General features: G+C 32.1%; 1 pseudogene; it reads right to left on the reverse strand.

Moving 5' to 3' along the window:
• Positions 1–10,266: 10,266 nt before the first annotated feature.
• Positions 10,267–14,727, reverse strand: LOC120137302 (annotated as a pseudogene).
• Between the last annotated feature and the right edge of the window lie 732 nt (positions 14,728–15,459).

Genomic DNA, 15,459 nt, shown 5'->3' on the forward strand with positions numbered 1-15,459 from the left:
AATTGTTACTATTATTTTGGTACGTCGCATGGAATCTTTATTACAATTAATATTACTGATACATGATGTATGTTTGGTGGATGGGATGGGCAGCGAGTTGACCCGCCGCTGAGTCACGAGAGAGGAGAGCTGAACCCTAAACCCTGCCACGTCAGCTAACCGGCCCTTGAAGCTGGAAATGCCACACGTCACTCTTGGCGCCCACCTTCACCTTTCGGTTGCCATTCCAATTTTCACGGGTCCCGTAACCATTACCACAACGCATATCAAGCCCTATGAGTCACGTGCAAGGATTTAAAAATTCATTTAATCCGATTCAAAAAAATTAATCAGATAAATTAAAAAAATATATATTTTAATATTTGAATTTGATTTTAATATGTATTCTAATGTTTACTTTTATTAAATATTTAAAATCGATTTTAAGACACGATTTAATATTTTATTTTGTGGGTCTACTTATATATATGGAATTGGATTTTAGATTTAAATTGATATCTAAATTGAGTTTTATAATTCAAATTAGTTTAAATAAATCTTTTTAATATAAATATCAATCTGTACAAAAATAAAATTTAATCATCGATTTAGGTCAATAAATCAAGTGCGGATATATAAATATATAAAAAAAACATTAAGTGCTACATTAAACTATATAATTAAAGCATGAACCAATTTACCTTCGTAGTTAAATGAATTGTTGTTGTACCTAGAGATCACAAGTTCGAGCACGAACGGTTGTAACAGGATGATTGAGGGTTCATTGTCAAATGATTAAGAGTATTTAGAACATTTACTACTTTGTAATCATTTTATCTTAATCCAAAAAAACTTTGTAATTAAATTTAAATAGTTAATTAAATTAAAAATAAGGTACTAAATTTATTTTATTTTTATTAATTTATAACAAATATCAAACCTTTTATTATTTATGTTTTGTTTTACTTTGGTCAATTTATTTTTTTTTCTTTTTATAAATTTGAATTAAATATATTTTTATTTGATTGAATCAATAAAATTTAACATTTAAATATTGAATTTAATTTTCTCAATTATAATCATGCGTGACCTGATTGTCATGAATATAATAATTTAAATGTAATAACAATAGGATACGATGTTATTTCATTATTTTGCAATTTGAATTTTCATCATTAACAGTAATTATCATGTTTAATAATTATAATATTTATTAAATATATCATTACTCATTTTAATTTTTGAAATTATATTGACAGGAGAGTGTGAGTGAATGTGGGCCAATGGCCAACGTAAAAGCGAGTGTATTTCCCCTTTCTTTTAATCAAACGAGGAATAAAGGGATCCCCTGTCTTTTCGACCCTCACTTTCCCTTTCTTTTATTCTATTCTAATTGATTGATTTAATTAAGGCTTTGTCTTTCTTGGGTTTTGTTTGTATTAGCTCATTATTTACACATTTTTATTTAATGATATTTTGTATAATTAACAGTACTGTTTTATAATCTGTATGGAGTACCAAATAATAATATCTATATTTATTTTGATTATAAAATCATTATTCTCTCCTTATAATATATATATTTATGATAATATGTGTAAAATCATCATTTCTAAATTTTATAATTCGTCTATGTTTTGTTATAATTTTAATTCTAGGATTTTCAATCCTTGTTTTTCTCTTTTTTCTCTGCTCATTAGAACATTTTTTTTATCTTTGTTATCAATGATGTAGTCAATTTTAGTGTTGGTAATTATCGATATTGATTTTATTTATTTATTTATTGTATAACATATTTTTTTTAATAATTCCATCTCCAAGACATATTTTTCTTTGTTTTTTTGGCTCATTTATAACTACTTTTGGAACGCTTTCGGTAGTTTAGTTGTTATTTTTATTTTTTATTTTTCCATGATATGGATTTGACATCGCCAATTGTAAACACCCGTTTTTTTCTCATTTTTTCCTATCTATTTTTATTTATTATTATTATTATTATTATTATAAATTACATTTTTCGCATGCCCTATTTTGGAGCCCAAAGAACAAAACCAGCAACCCAACCCTGAAGCCGGATCACTCAACCCATTCCTGATTACAAACCAAGCCCAACGAAACCCTAGTTCTTCTTCTCTACTCCAGCCGCCTCACTTCTGGCTGTTGGATCTGGACCCATCCAACGGTCCAGATCGCACAAAGCCTAGGGTTTGAAACCCTAAAATATCATCAACTCAGCCGTTTGGCCTTCCAGCTCCAGCCACCAACCTTTCAACCTTCTAACTGTCGCGCGTCGATGTTGCATCTGCCCAGTCGAGCCACACCCGGGCAGCCTCTGATACCGCCGTAGACAGTCCTGCGCTAAACAATGATGGCCATCCATCAAATTGCATAAAGCACAGACAAAAATAAGAAAAAAAATCTAAGTAAAATCCTATCTTGTCCATCAATGGAAATAGGATATCATTATCCTATTTTCTCGGCGACAGCATCAAACAGAGGCATGCAATCAGATAAAAAGAGGAGATTTGGATTCAGAGAGGGGATTCAGGTTTAAAAAAAAAAAGAAGGAAAGAAAATAGAAAAGAAGGAAAAGAGAGAAAAGAAAATACCTGCTAAACCTAGCCCTTACTTATCTCATCGGAACTGGGAAGAACCATCCCAAAGGTAATTTTTTTTCTCTTCTAGGGTCGTTAGGGTTTAAAGCACAGTGGGGTTTTGGGTCACGACTCGTTGGGGTGGGGTTGTTTAGAAGGTGAGAGGATGATGATGTTGCTCCCCGTGGCCACCGATCTATAATGGCCGGGGAGTTTTGGGGTCTTAATCCTCGACTGAGGACGGGCAGAGGGGTGAGGGTTGAGAGCTTCTGTGGTTCTTTGGATTTCGAGAGAGTGAGACAAATGAGAAATGAGAGGTTCACCGAGTAAGGGCCTTAGGTTTGGCCTTATAAACCGAGTCCAAAACGGCACCGTTTAGGTCGAGGGTCGGGTTGTAATTTCAACATGGGTAAACTATGTAACCGGGGCTCCTGTGTTATGTATGTTTATGATATGGCCATTTATTGTATTTTATTTATTTTTGTATTTTATACCACATATTTGTAATGTTTATATATTGGTCACCTTGCAGTAATATTTTGTAAATTTTAACATTGTACTCTGTGTTTATAAAGTTTACATTTTGATCACTGTTTTGCTGTTTGGTTTAAATACTGAATTTACACTGTATGTTTTCTTTTTTTTTTATTTTAGTCCTTTGTTCATAGTATAGAGAAAGTGGTAATTTACACATTTGATACCTAAGTTTTTCCTAGTGTAATTTGTAGTCACTGTTTAAGACTTGTTTGGGTTATTTGCTTGCTTGGTCACTGTTATTTTTGTTTAGGTTTGTGTAGATCATTTGTTAAATATATGTGTAATATTTTATTACTTTTGTTGTTTTTTTATTATTAGTTAGTTATTTATTTATTTTATTTTCTTTAAATATTTGTCTAGTATGAGTTAATATTAGAATATATATATAAATGTCTATATATTGATTAATAGTCATACTATTGTTTAATAAATTTCAATTAGTTTGTGATATTGTGGTTAGACTTAGTTATGCATTAGATATTCACTTTACTTATTATGTACCTTAAAATTTTATTTCATTTTTTTATATTTTTTTTTTATTTTTTATAATGTTTAATGTGTTAACGTTTTTATGTTAATATTAATTATATATATGTTTTAGATGAATAAAGTATGTTTTATTTTATATCCATTTCGATATTATTTGGTGGTAATTCAAAAGATAGAATATTCTTTACGGATGAGAAATAGGTGAGATAGCTTTCTCGATGGAGGATTGCAAATCTCGGGATTTCTTATCAAGTGAAGGATTTCTTTTATTTTAACTAATATTCAATAAATAGATCATAATTTTACTTTTGATTCAAACTTTAAGTTTTACTATTACGACGGTATATAAGCGACTAAGTACCGATTTTCGGGCGTTGTGAATGTTTATATTTTTCACATACGTAATCGACTTCCGAACCCTTAAAAGTTTTTCTAATAACGCAGACCACTGTTGTCTAAAAAAATAATTTTTCTTAAAATTGTTTTAAAAAGACGTTTTTGGGTATTCGACCTATCTAATCTAAAGGTCGATGGCGACTCATTTTTCAATATTTTTCAATTAATCCAAAATCACATTTTTTTCAAAAATAAAAATCATAATCGTTTTTAAAACAATATATAATTTATATACCTAAAAAAATGGTTATGACACCAATATCAAACAATATCATGTTTATTTGTTATCATACTGATGTATTTGTTTTCGACTCTCATATTGGAGTTGGATACATAATTTGTGTTTGTGGATAGTTTTCACACGTCGTTTGATTTTGATTTACAATTTATCGACAAACTTTTAATAATTTGATCTTTTTTATGGTTCGTTTGTCGAAATAATCATATTTATTTGTATCTACTTTTTATTCGAGTTTATTTGATTAATTTTTTTAATATTTTTCTTGTTTGACCCTTATGTGATCTTAAATGATTGGTTTCTTATGTTAATGATTATAAAATAATATTCTTATTATGTGTTTAATTTACTATTGTGATCGTAAACCTTTATTATAATATATATATATATATAAAGATTGCATGATGTATATGTCACAAATCATCGACTAGTTATTCTTATTGTTTACTCCCCAAACTAAAATATTCAACTTAAAATGGAGGAGTAAAAAATTATTCTAATATCATTTGTTACGAGATCAATATTCTATTTTTAAAATAAAATATAACAGTATTATTTTTAAATTTTTAAATTTTTTTCTCTTTTCAATATAAGATCAATATTTATTAGTATATCTTAAAATTATAAAGTAAATGTGTAAATGAATGTAAGGTACGAGGGAAAAAAAGCAAAGCTTTGGGACAAAAATTCCAACAGTGCAGGCAGTGGCCCCATGCTGCATGATACCAAATTCCCTATCTTTGTTCCACTATGGGAACATTCAGCCATTGTTTTCAAATATATATATATTGCGTATATATTTATGGGTGTAAAATTTCAGTACAACATATTTTATCAGTCCCCACCAAAGCTCTTTCACACCCAACGTTAGATTTTGTTATTCGATACGAATATTATATATATATATATATATATATATATTGTGTGTGGATAAGTATCACTTTATCTTATTGTAGTCTAATATAAAGATTTTGTCTTGATTTCGCAGTACCCACAACTATGATTTAGGGTTTGCATGTGACATTTGTTATAAAGTAGATTTTAAAGCATGGCAATATTGACATTGACTTCATCATAGATGTCGCAACTTTGGCAGAAAAGAAGAGTAAAATGTATTAATTTTTAACTCTTAATTTTAATTGATTTATATAATTAATTTTAGAACCGATTGTTGTAATATTTGAGTTTAAATCTTAATATTTAAAATCGTTCTCTTATCCTGAAACTATTATTCTATTTTGTAAGGAAAACAATGCAGGGTGAGAGCTACCGAACTTGGAGTGGATCCAGCAAACTAAAAACACAAAGCTAAAGTTAAGCTGCATGTTTCCTCTCTTATGTCGTTGGACTCGACAGCCAAAGCAAATGGAAGGGGTTCACATCTGAAATAATAACAAAGTTTAGGGAGTCTGGGAGTAATTTTTTAAAGTTATATTTTGCTGTTGTTTAGCGAACAACTGAAGATTCTGTAGTCAGATTTCAGACTATATAGCTCTGTGTTTTCTCTCTCTCTCAACCTTCTTTTGCCGGGAGAATCAGAATGAGCTCTCTCTTTTGAAATCACCAAGAAATTCAAATCTATCGGTGTTTAAAAATCTCAATTAATAATAAAAAATATTTTCGTTTTTTAATATTCTAAAATAATTATAAAATAATACAGACGTAATTATTTAAATTCAATACCTCTAAAAAATAATTCATTCTTCTACCACGAGGATCTCTAATTTTGTTCAAATTTATCGTTAACGGTTGATTTAACAATTAAAAAAAATATTGTTTTCAGATATATACGTTTAATTTTTTTTTATAATTTGACCCTTAAAAAATTATGAACGTAAAGGATTAAAGAATTGTATTGTTCCGTTGACGATGATTTTCATATAATTTTAAAGATTAAAAGTCAGATATATATATATATATATTCAATGATAATAACATGAACGTGAGCCCTAATATAACATGGTAGGGCAATCAATGTGAACTTATTAAGGGAAGCTATCATGAACTATGTTCATGTTATGCATCTCCTTTTAACATCATAAAATTATTATGATCCCATCATCCACCCATTAATGTTACCGCTATAAATGATGATGAAAAATTGATTATGGCATGCCCATCAATGCAATCCACATGCCATAATTCCAAATCATGGTGTCTTATTAGAAGACCAAAGAACATTATTGTCCATAATTACATAAACTATAAATAATCTCCTTTTTTTTATATGTTGCTCTATTTTTAATTTTTATGGGAAAATAATTAAGGCTTAAAAAGAAAGAACTAACATGAGTTGGTCAAGTGGTAAGCAGCTTGATATCGCTTAAGCAAAGTCTCAGGTTCAAGTTATTGTGTATGTAAAAAATTCTTGCTATGAGACTCATTCATCAAAACTAGATGTATTATTTAAGTCGATCTAAATTAATTAAATTGAAACCTTAAAATCGGAGGAAAAAGAAAAGAAAAGAAAATAAAGAAAATTGAGATGCAAATGCATGGGTTGGATTGGACCGTAGGTAGGTAAAAAAGAGAAAAAGGTTAGCTCTTCATCATTACCAAAGAATTATGAGTGACAAAAAGGACAATATAATTGAGTCCTTTGTCCCCACACCACATACAAATCAGAGTATTTTTTATTTCCCCAAATTTTATTTTTTTGAAATATATATATATATATATATATATATATATATATGTGTGTGTGTGTGTGTGTGAGATAGACCCACTTTAAAGTGAACAATAAAAAGCCTCCAATTTGGACCCAACATGCCCCATTGTACACATTTTGTTCCCCGAGGCAAAAAATTTCAGTACATATTGGTGGTGATTTTTTTTGCACAAATAACTTTATTATACATAATGCATTTTTAATTATTTATTTATTCATAAGTAAAAAAGAAAACATGGTCTATAATAATAAAAAATTAGTTGACCATATTCTCATATGTAATGGGGTAAGAGAAGGTAGGGTAGTAGGCTGCCCCCAACGCTAGGTTGAGAGCAACTTTCGTGAAAGACCTACAGTAATTATGAATTGTCCTCTGTGAGACTCGATCCCACGATCTCAAGATTAAGAACCTTGCGATCTACCATCTTTATTATAAATAATAAAATGATTTTTAATTTATCTTAAAAAGGATGGAGTAATGTGTCCAATTTCCCCATTTCTTGTTAAATGCTGTTTTAGTTCACACTTTATTCCGCCAATCAAGAACTAAAAGAGATGCTATGGATGGTAGAGATACCTAGTTAATAGCCATCATCTTCATCAAATCTCTTTGTATATGAAAATGATCACCTTCCTTTAAAGATTCTTTATACGATTAAACTAATTTTCGGTAGGGTAATATTTAATAGGATAAAGTAAACAAATTGTCCCTTAATTATAGGATATTATTTTATTATGTTCTAAACTCATCATTTTTCGTCAAGAAATTAACAGTCGCCTGAACTGATTGTTAACATGATGACTGAAATATGATTACCGTCTGAGATTATGAGATCATATTTTATTATATCACATTCAGCAGATTAATGTTTAACTCATAATATCGTCAACTTTTTAACGAAAAAGGACAGTTGGGTGATCATTTGTAACTTTTAATAGTCGAGAGACTCAACAAAGCAACACTCTTTAGTCGTAGGACCATTTTATAAATTTTAATAGTCGAATAACTTAATAGAGCAGTACCTTATAATCGAGAGACCACTTGTATACTCCACCCTATTTAATATATTGATAATGTATATAAGAACAACTTTAAAAGATTAATCAAATGGTTAAAGTCTTCGGTGGGATGAAAATGACTAATAATTTAATTTTTGAATAGTGGAGTTGATTAAAAGATAATACATGTTCAGAATATTTTCTTAGTTTATTGACAATGTACACACCTTATAGACACAATTACTCGAATATGAATTTTCTAAAAGAAATAACAATTTATTACTGAAATCAATTAAGAGTTCACCACCTATTTAATTTTAGTAAAGAAATAAAAGGAAAGTACAAGTGTGTTATGTGTAGTTATGAGAAGTAGAGAGAGAGAGGGGGGGAGTATAGAGTGAAGGAATCCCAAGAAAGAATAGTGAGTTTGGCATGTTATGTTAGTAAAGCAAGGCATGGGGGACAGTCGGGCATTCAATTCAACACTCTCCAAACTATATAATATACATACAGGGATATAGGCAAGCATACCTTCTTAGGGATTTACATATATATTCTTTTGCTTTGCTTTGCTTTGCTTTGTTGTATAAGAGAGGGCCTAATATGAGTAATTTGAGTGATATGATTTGATATTTACAGTGAGTTTATACAGCTTTACATTCCCCATTTCTTCTTCCTTTATATATATATTAGTAATGCGTGGAAACCATCACTGCTTTTAAAAGGTGGGAAAGGGGTAGGGCAAAATGGGGAAAAAAATGAGTTTTTGCTTCTTCTTTTTTTGTTCCTTTTCCTTTTTATTATTTTACAATTTTTACCAACTTTTTTTCTTTAAAGTTGAGACTTGTGAGAGGCAAGGGTCTATGTTGGATCTTTGATTCCATTTATGGCCTTTAAAGTGAAAACGGGCCAATTATTTGTCATCCAAAACCCTTATCTGTCACGCCGTGCGCAGCTGCATTTGAGCAACGTTTATATATTTTAGAACTACATTATTTTCTCATCCAATTATTTCCGTGGTTTCATTTTGGTTACCCAGTTATTTTCTTTTTTAAAATCATACATAAAGTTACGTAACTTAGATATGATTTGAAGAAATAATAGGGCGATCAAAACGGAATTGCGGGAATAATTGGATGACTAATGCGCAGTTTACCCTTTAATTGAACACCGAGTTGAGAAAATAGGTAAACGTTAGAGGTAAAAAGATAATTAAGCCTAAAGGAGAACAAATAAATTAAATAATACAAATCTAAAGTAAAAATAAAATAAAATCTATAAAATTAGTAATTTGAAAAGTTTGATAGGTACACAGCATTAAACAATAAAATAAAATAAAATAAAATAATAAAAATAAGTATGAATTGTACATGCATTGTATCAATTTGTTCAAAAAAAATGAAAATAAAATAAACTTTATCCATGTTGTTTCACATGTGTGTTTTTGGTCAATATAATATAAGATTATTTAAAAATAAATTTCACTAAATTATTTTCGTTATACATTTTCTTTTTAATAAATTAAACTCTCGATACGAAATTAAAATATTTAATAAATATACACCCCAAATAATTTAATCATAAACTACATTATAATATTTTATTTAATTATATTGAAAAAAAACGAATTACACTATAATCTCAAAAAACCAAAATAAGAAGTGTTACAATTAGGGGATTAACGAGTTGAGCAGCTCGTAAACAACTCGAACTCGATTCAGTCACAGCTCGGTAAAAATTTGACTCGAGTTAGACTCGAGATCTTAACGATATGAATCGAGCAAAGTCTAGCTCGACTCAATAAGTTTGCCAGCAGTTCGTTAATTTTTTAATATAAATTTTTAGTAGTTATCTTAAAAAAATATTTCATTAAAAAACTACTAATTTACTAATAGATAATAAAAAAATATAAATTGCTAATATATTAATTTTTTTAATAAACAACAAAAGAATACTAAATTATTTATTAACATTTACTACATTCAAAAATTGATCTTATTTATTATTTTAATATATTTGTATATTGTTATTTTAGAGTTTAGACTTCGAAATTATTTCATACATTCTTTTGATAATTTTTTGATTAAATTTATTAATTTATGATTATATTAAGCTCTATATAGTATTAGTAGATTTTACATATAGTTAAGAAAATAAGGTAAAAATTTCGGTGAGCTTAACGAGCAACGAGTCGGGCAATAAATTTTCTTAACGAGCACGAGTCGAGCAAAATTTTAACGAGTTTAACAAGCAACAAAATTTTTTAATGAATACGAATCGAACACTGCTCAACTCGCAATCGACTCGCTCGATAATCACCTCAGTTACAATTTTGGACCACCTTTATCAAATTAAACTTTGCTGCCTAATTTAGCTGGATCTATCTAATGCTTACATGCATTTAATATAGCTTGCGTTGCGGTCGTCACAAGTCGGTGTTCCGGGAGAAAGATGGCAGAGGCACGGCATCCTGTGGGCGGAGGATGACAAGCACACCCAACATTCCGAGCATCGGGATGACAATAATCCACTTCAGCAGTTTTAGTAATAATACATATGGAATGTGAGTGAAAAGTCATCGGAGAAATAGAGTCCGTTCCGATCCACCATCTCGACGAGCACGGTCCCTGTAGTCCTTACCGCTACCGTCGGAAGTCGCATCTGATATTTTCCCGGACTGTCGAAGATCTGCCTCCGCGTTATCCTTTGTTCTCCCTGGATGTTACCAGGGACTAACAATGTTGTCTGCATCAACATCATATATATATGTGTGTGTGTGTGTGTGTGTGAGAAGAGAGAACTATTTGTTCCTGAAATGGTTGGCTTACAGTGACATTGTATGGTGCTTGGTAGCCTGATGGATGTCCATATTTATCCACAATCTCAATCTCCACCCAGAAGCTTTTGCCTTCTTCGTCGTGGTAAGCTCGTGACGGATGCGTAACTTGTACTCCCTCGCGGTTGTAATGGTTTGCACCGTTGTTTCTTCCTTGGTTATGTGATCTCCATGCCTTGAGAGGATGATGTTGGGCAGGGGTGGAGAAGCAAAACACATTTCCATTCCTGGTTGTAACAATAAGATATAGATCGTCGCCACCATCGACATTGTCTGCTAACACCATGCTATACCTGTCGAGAAACAATGGAAACATAAGATAAAGAAACCCGAAAGAGCATTGGACACGAGAACGATTAACTTACGAGGTTTCACTGATATATACGACATCGGCACACGATGTAGGTCCATCTATCAGGTACAAATAACCATCGAACGATATTGTAACGAAAGTGAGTCCCTTGCTTTTCTCCCCTGGTTTGCTCAAGTCAACTAGAAGAATTTGATTCATTACTCTCCCATGAGTTCGATATGGATACGGATGCACTACCGAACCGTCCTTCCTGCTTAGAACATAATTATTCCCCAATAGTGTGGGAATGACGAGATCGGTGTGGCCGTCTCAGTCAACATCGCCAACGGCAGGACCCTGCAGAATGAGATGATATCCAGTTCAAAGATAGTTGAAAAGATGGCCAACTTGCATCCTTTGCATACAGAACAATGAACATATAATATCCCTATATGCAATTATATAACTTATGGTTCATGGTATTAACAATGAAACAATGAATTTATCGACGCATGATAGAGAATCGGAAATGGCGTGCCGGAACATCGGTTTATAAATGCATATACAGAAACCAGCTACCTGATAAAGGATCATACAGTCCAATGGGAAAATCTACAGAAAGGATGTGCCACAACTCACCTGGGGAGCCAGACTCTTCACACAAGTTTCCCAAATATTTTCCCCTTGTGCAGTCCATGCTGCAATATTTCCATGTGCATCTGTTGTGACTAGCTCGATCTTGCCGTCATCGTTGATATCAGCTGCAACCACAGCACTTTGGATTTCCACCATTTCGAGAGGGAACTTTTGTCTGATTTTTCCTGAATAAAATGAATAACTCAGTTGGATAACCGGTTATAAGAGCTGAGAAAGTTTCTTACAATTAAAAGCCAGTTCAAATGGGAAAAACAAAAGGTCCAAAAACATCAACATTAAGGGATTGCCGCGGTGATCGATTATGTAGAACAAGCCAAATGAAGTGCCTACAAGAATGTCCAAGTTTCCATCACCATCCAAATCAACAACATTCGGAGTATGTTCTCTGAAGTTGGCAGTATCTGTACTCAAATCCAAGTCTCTTGTCCACTTAACCTGCCTCGTATCGAGACTGAAAACAACGATTCCACCAGCAACGTATTTTCCGATATCAATGCCAACAAGTTCCTTCATACGCTCTGGATTGTCATAATACCTAACATATCTGGATTGTCATTTTTTCAGCTGCTTCAACTGTAAAGCAACCCTCCTATGGAAACAAACAACTTACTCATGGTCAAAGAAGTAGGAAACACCAACAATCATTTCCGACACGCCGTCTCGATCGATGTCTGCTATGACCTGATCATAATGGAGATCAAAATGTTTGATGCTGATGTAGTTTTAGTTGTGCCAAACATTTTCTAGTTGAAATCTATGTACTCACGGGAGTAGACAAAATGTGAGTCAATATTCACATAGTCCTCCATTTTCTCGTGCTGTCCTTCGGTCCATTCTTCATCTCCCCACAAGGATTCATCAACAAAATCATCATAATCATAGTTATACTCATCAGCCAACTCCTCGGTATCAAGAAATAACTCGAAAGATTTATCTGCATTGACTTCTAACAGTTGTTCATTTTCTGCAATAGCTTCTCCAACATTCTCTTTTGAATCAGAACTACCTTCCCGGAAACCTTTCGAGTTGTTATCTTCTAGAAGCCGTCTCGCATAACTCGTTACATTAGGCCCTTCGGCATTTACCAGAGCTTCAATGTTTAAAGGAGAATTATCATCACCGGTCGGCGAAATGATGGGACTTATCATATGACTTCTATTTACTTTCTTTCTGTTCTCTGCGTTCGACGAGTTAACCTTGCTAGAGCGACTTTCCGTCCTACAGTTAGATTCAGCTAAACTTCGATTTTTTTCTGCAATCAACATGTACTAATGCCATTGGTGTGATTCAGTATAAGAAAATGTTTCAAAGTAAAAAAAAAAAACGCAGAGTGAGGAACTAAATGGTTTCGGAAACAACGATATGACCCCTCAATCGTTGAAGTAATCAGGGAGCATTCATGGCAACTAGTACAGATGATCAATAAGAAATTAAAGAGGTATAAATAATTGAAACTTGGGATAGCATACGGCTCAGTGAAATCGTTTTAGCAGCCTCATCTACGAGGAAATCGTCATGGACATCGGGACGTGAACGGTCCACTGGATCAGGGAGCAATCCTAAGTACCAATCTTTACGTACTTTTCTACGAGGTACCACCAATTTGTCACTCATCATGTAGCCTGAAATCCTAAAAACAAGAAACTCGAACAAATTAGCATGCCGACATCATCGGAACGAGTTCCGGTGCCAACCTAGGAGAAATTAACCAGGGGGAAATGACCTGAAAAACAACACCTCGCCGTTGTAGGTAGCCAGAGCAATTTCTCTCACACCGTCTTTATCAATGTCATACAAGAGAGGACTCGAATGCACAGTGGACTGGTGAAAAGCAGGCCAACCTGCCATAGTATTCGAAAGCCAATGACATCGATTTCAACCAGATTTGTGCAGATTGCAGAACTAAATCAACAAGTTCATCTCATAAACTTGACCAAAAACATGATCAGAAGAGAATAATGGATTAGTACCGGGCATTTTGTCTCCATCGGAACCTTCTAGAACTTCAAGGTGGTGAACAAATGACGGAACCACTATCTCAAGCTTCCCGTCACTACAAAATCGAGTCAACTAAATTATTACAAATAATCATTTCACGCTTTAAATCAGTAGATTTCTGGAATTTTTTTTTAAAAGACAAGAATTCAAAAGGAAGGTTGTAATTCAACCTATTGATATCGGCGATCAATGGAGTAGCAAAGATGCTAGAGCTGACCTCAGTTTGCCATCTAAGTTTTAAATTTCTCGGACATTGCGTGTTCAACGAGGCAGCTTCATCCCTGCACATTTAAACAAACAAATCTTATAACGATAGCTCCTCCGATCGAATCAATTACCAAATCCAAAGAAAAGGACGTACATTTCGGGATAACCGAGGTCGTCGTCGGTGGCCTTTCGTTCTCGGAATTTATTCCGGTAGTTCTTGGGTTGAGAGAAAGTGGAGGGAGTAATAATCAAAAGGAAAAGAAACCAGAAAACCTTTATCTCCATGAATATAATGCTGTGGGTTTTCACTCCAGAATTTGGAGGATGGAAAAGTATAAATATTGAAAGAGTATTACTTTGATGTGTGAGAATTGAGGAGAAGATGATTGAAAATATTATAAAATCCTGGGAATTAGCCAACTGTTAACAAATTAATCCAATGATTTTGGAGCTGCCATATGAACAAAATATATTCTACTGAATTCACTGAACAACTATTATATGTCTTCTTAAATGGGTATATTCTATTAGTTTTTATAAAATAAGTGATCAAATTATATCGTTTTTATAAATAGGTGTCTAATTTTTTTTAATGATCCAAGTGTCTAACGTTACAAACATTATCACTTTAAGTGTCTGAGTCGTAAACGCCGTTAATTTTCTCCGTTAAGTGTCACGTGCTACATTCTAGTAATTTTGAATTTCTTTTTTTTAAAAAATATTATTATATTTATAAAAAAAAACCATAATTTCTCTTAAATTACAAAAAATCCCTCAAATCTCTAACCCCAACTCACTACCATCGCCCTTGTCATCCACGACCATCGCCGTTGACATAGTCGTTGTCATCTTCCTAATCATACGTCGTCATAGTTATCAGATTGACTTCGAGATCGCGTGGGGTAGTGATTTTCAGCCTAGGGTTCACAGGTTACAAAACGTCGATTGATCGCGATTTCATAGGATTATTGATCACCGGGGAGGTAAGGTCGGGTGGAGCTTCGTCTACAGCAAATGCCGATGATCTGTGTGGATTTAAGGGTTGAAATAAGGGTTTTCAAAGTTTTGGGGCTATTTTGAAATTTGTTTTTTAAATATAATTTTAATTTTTTAATTTTAAATAAATTTTTTAAAATTATCAGAATGTGACATATGTCACTCTAATGAAAAAATTAAAAGTATTTACGACATTGACATCTAAAATGATTACGGTTGTAGGCACATAGATCATTCTAAAAAAAATTTGGACACTAATTTTATAATTAAGCCTGATTTTTTAAATACGTAAATAAATAAATTTTATTTTTAAAAGTTTTAACGAAAAATGATGTGATAATTAATTATATTAATAATTTAATCTTCAATATATATATATATATTATTATAATTTCATCTTAATTCTAAAAAACTAACCATTAACATATAAAATCAATTTAATCCATCACCTAATTCATCTTCTTCGTTATCCTCTCTCCAGTCTCATTTCACCGCAATCATCAGTCGTCACCATTCTGCCATTGATAATGGCATCAAAGGAATTTTCAGTAAGTAGAGAGATATTACAATATC

Source organism: Hibiscus syriacus, unplaced genomic scaffold, assembly GCF_006381635.1.
Source record: "Hibiscus syriacus cultivar Baekdansim isolate YM2019G1 unplaced genomic scaffold, ASM638163v2 tig00110656_pilon, whole genome shotgun sequence".
NCBI lineage: Eukaryota > Viridiplantae > Streptophyta > Magnoliopsida > Malvales > Malvaceae > Hibiscus > Hibiscus syriacus.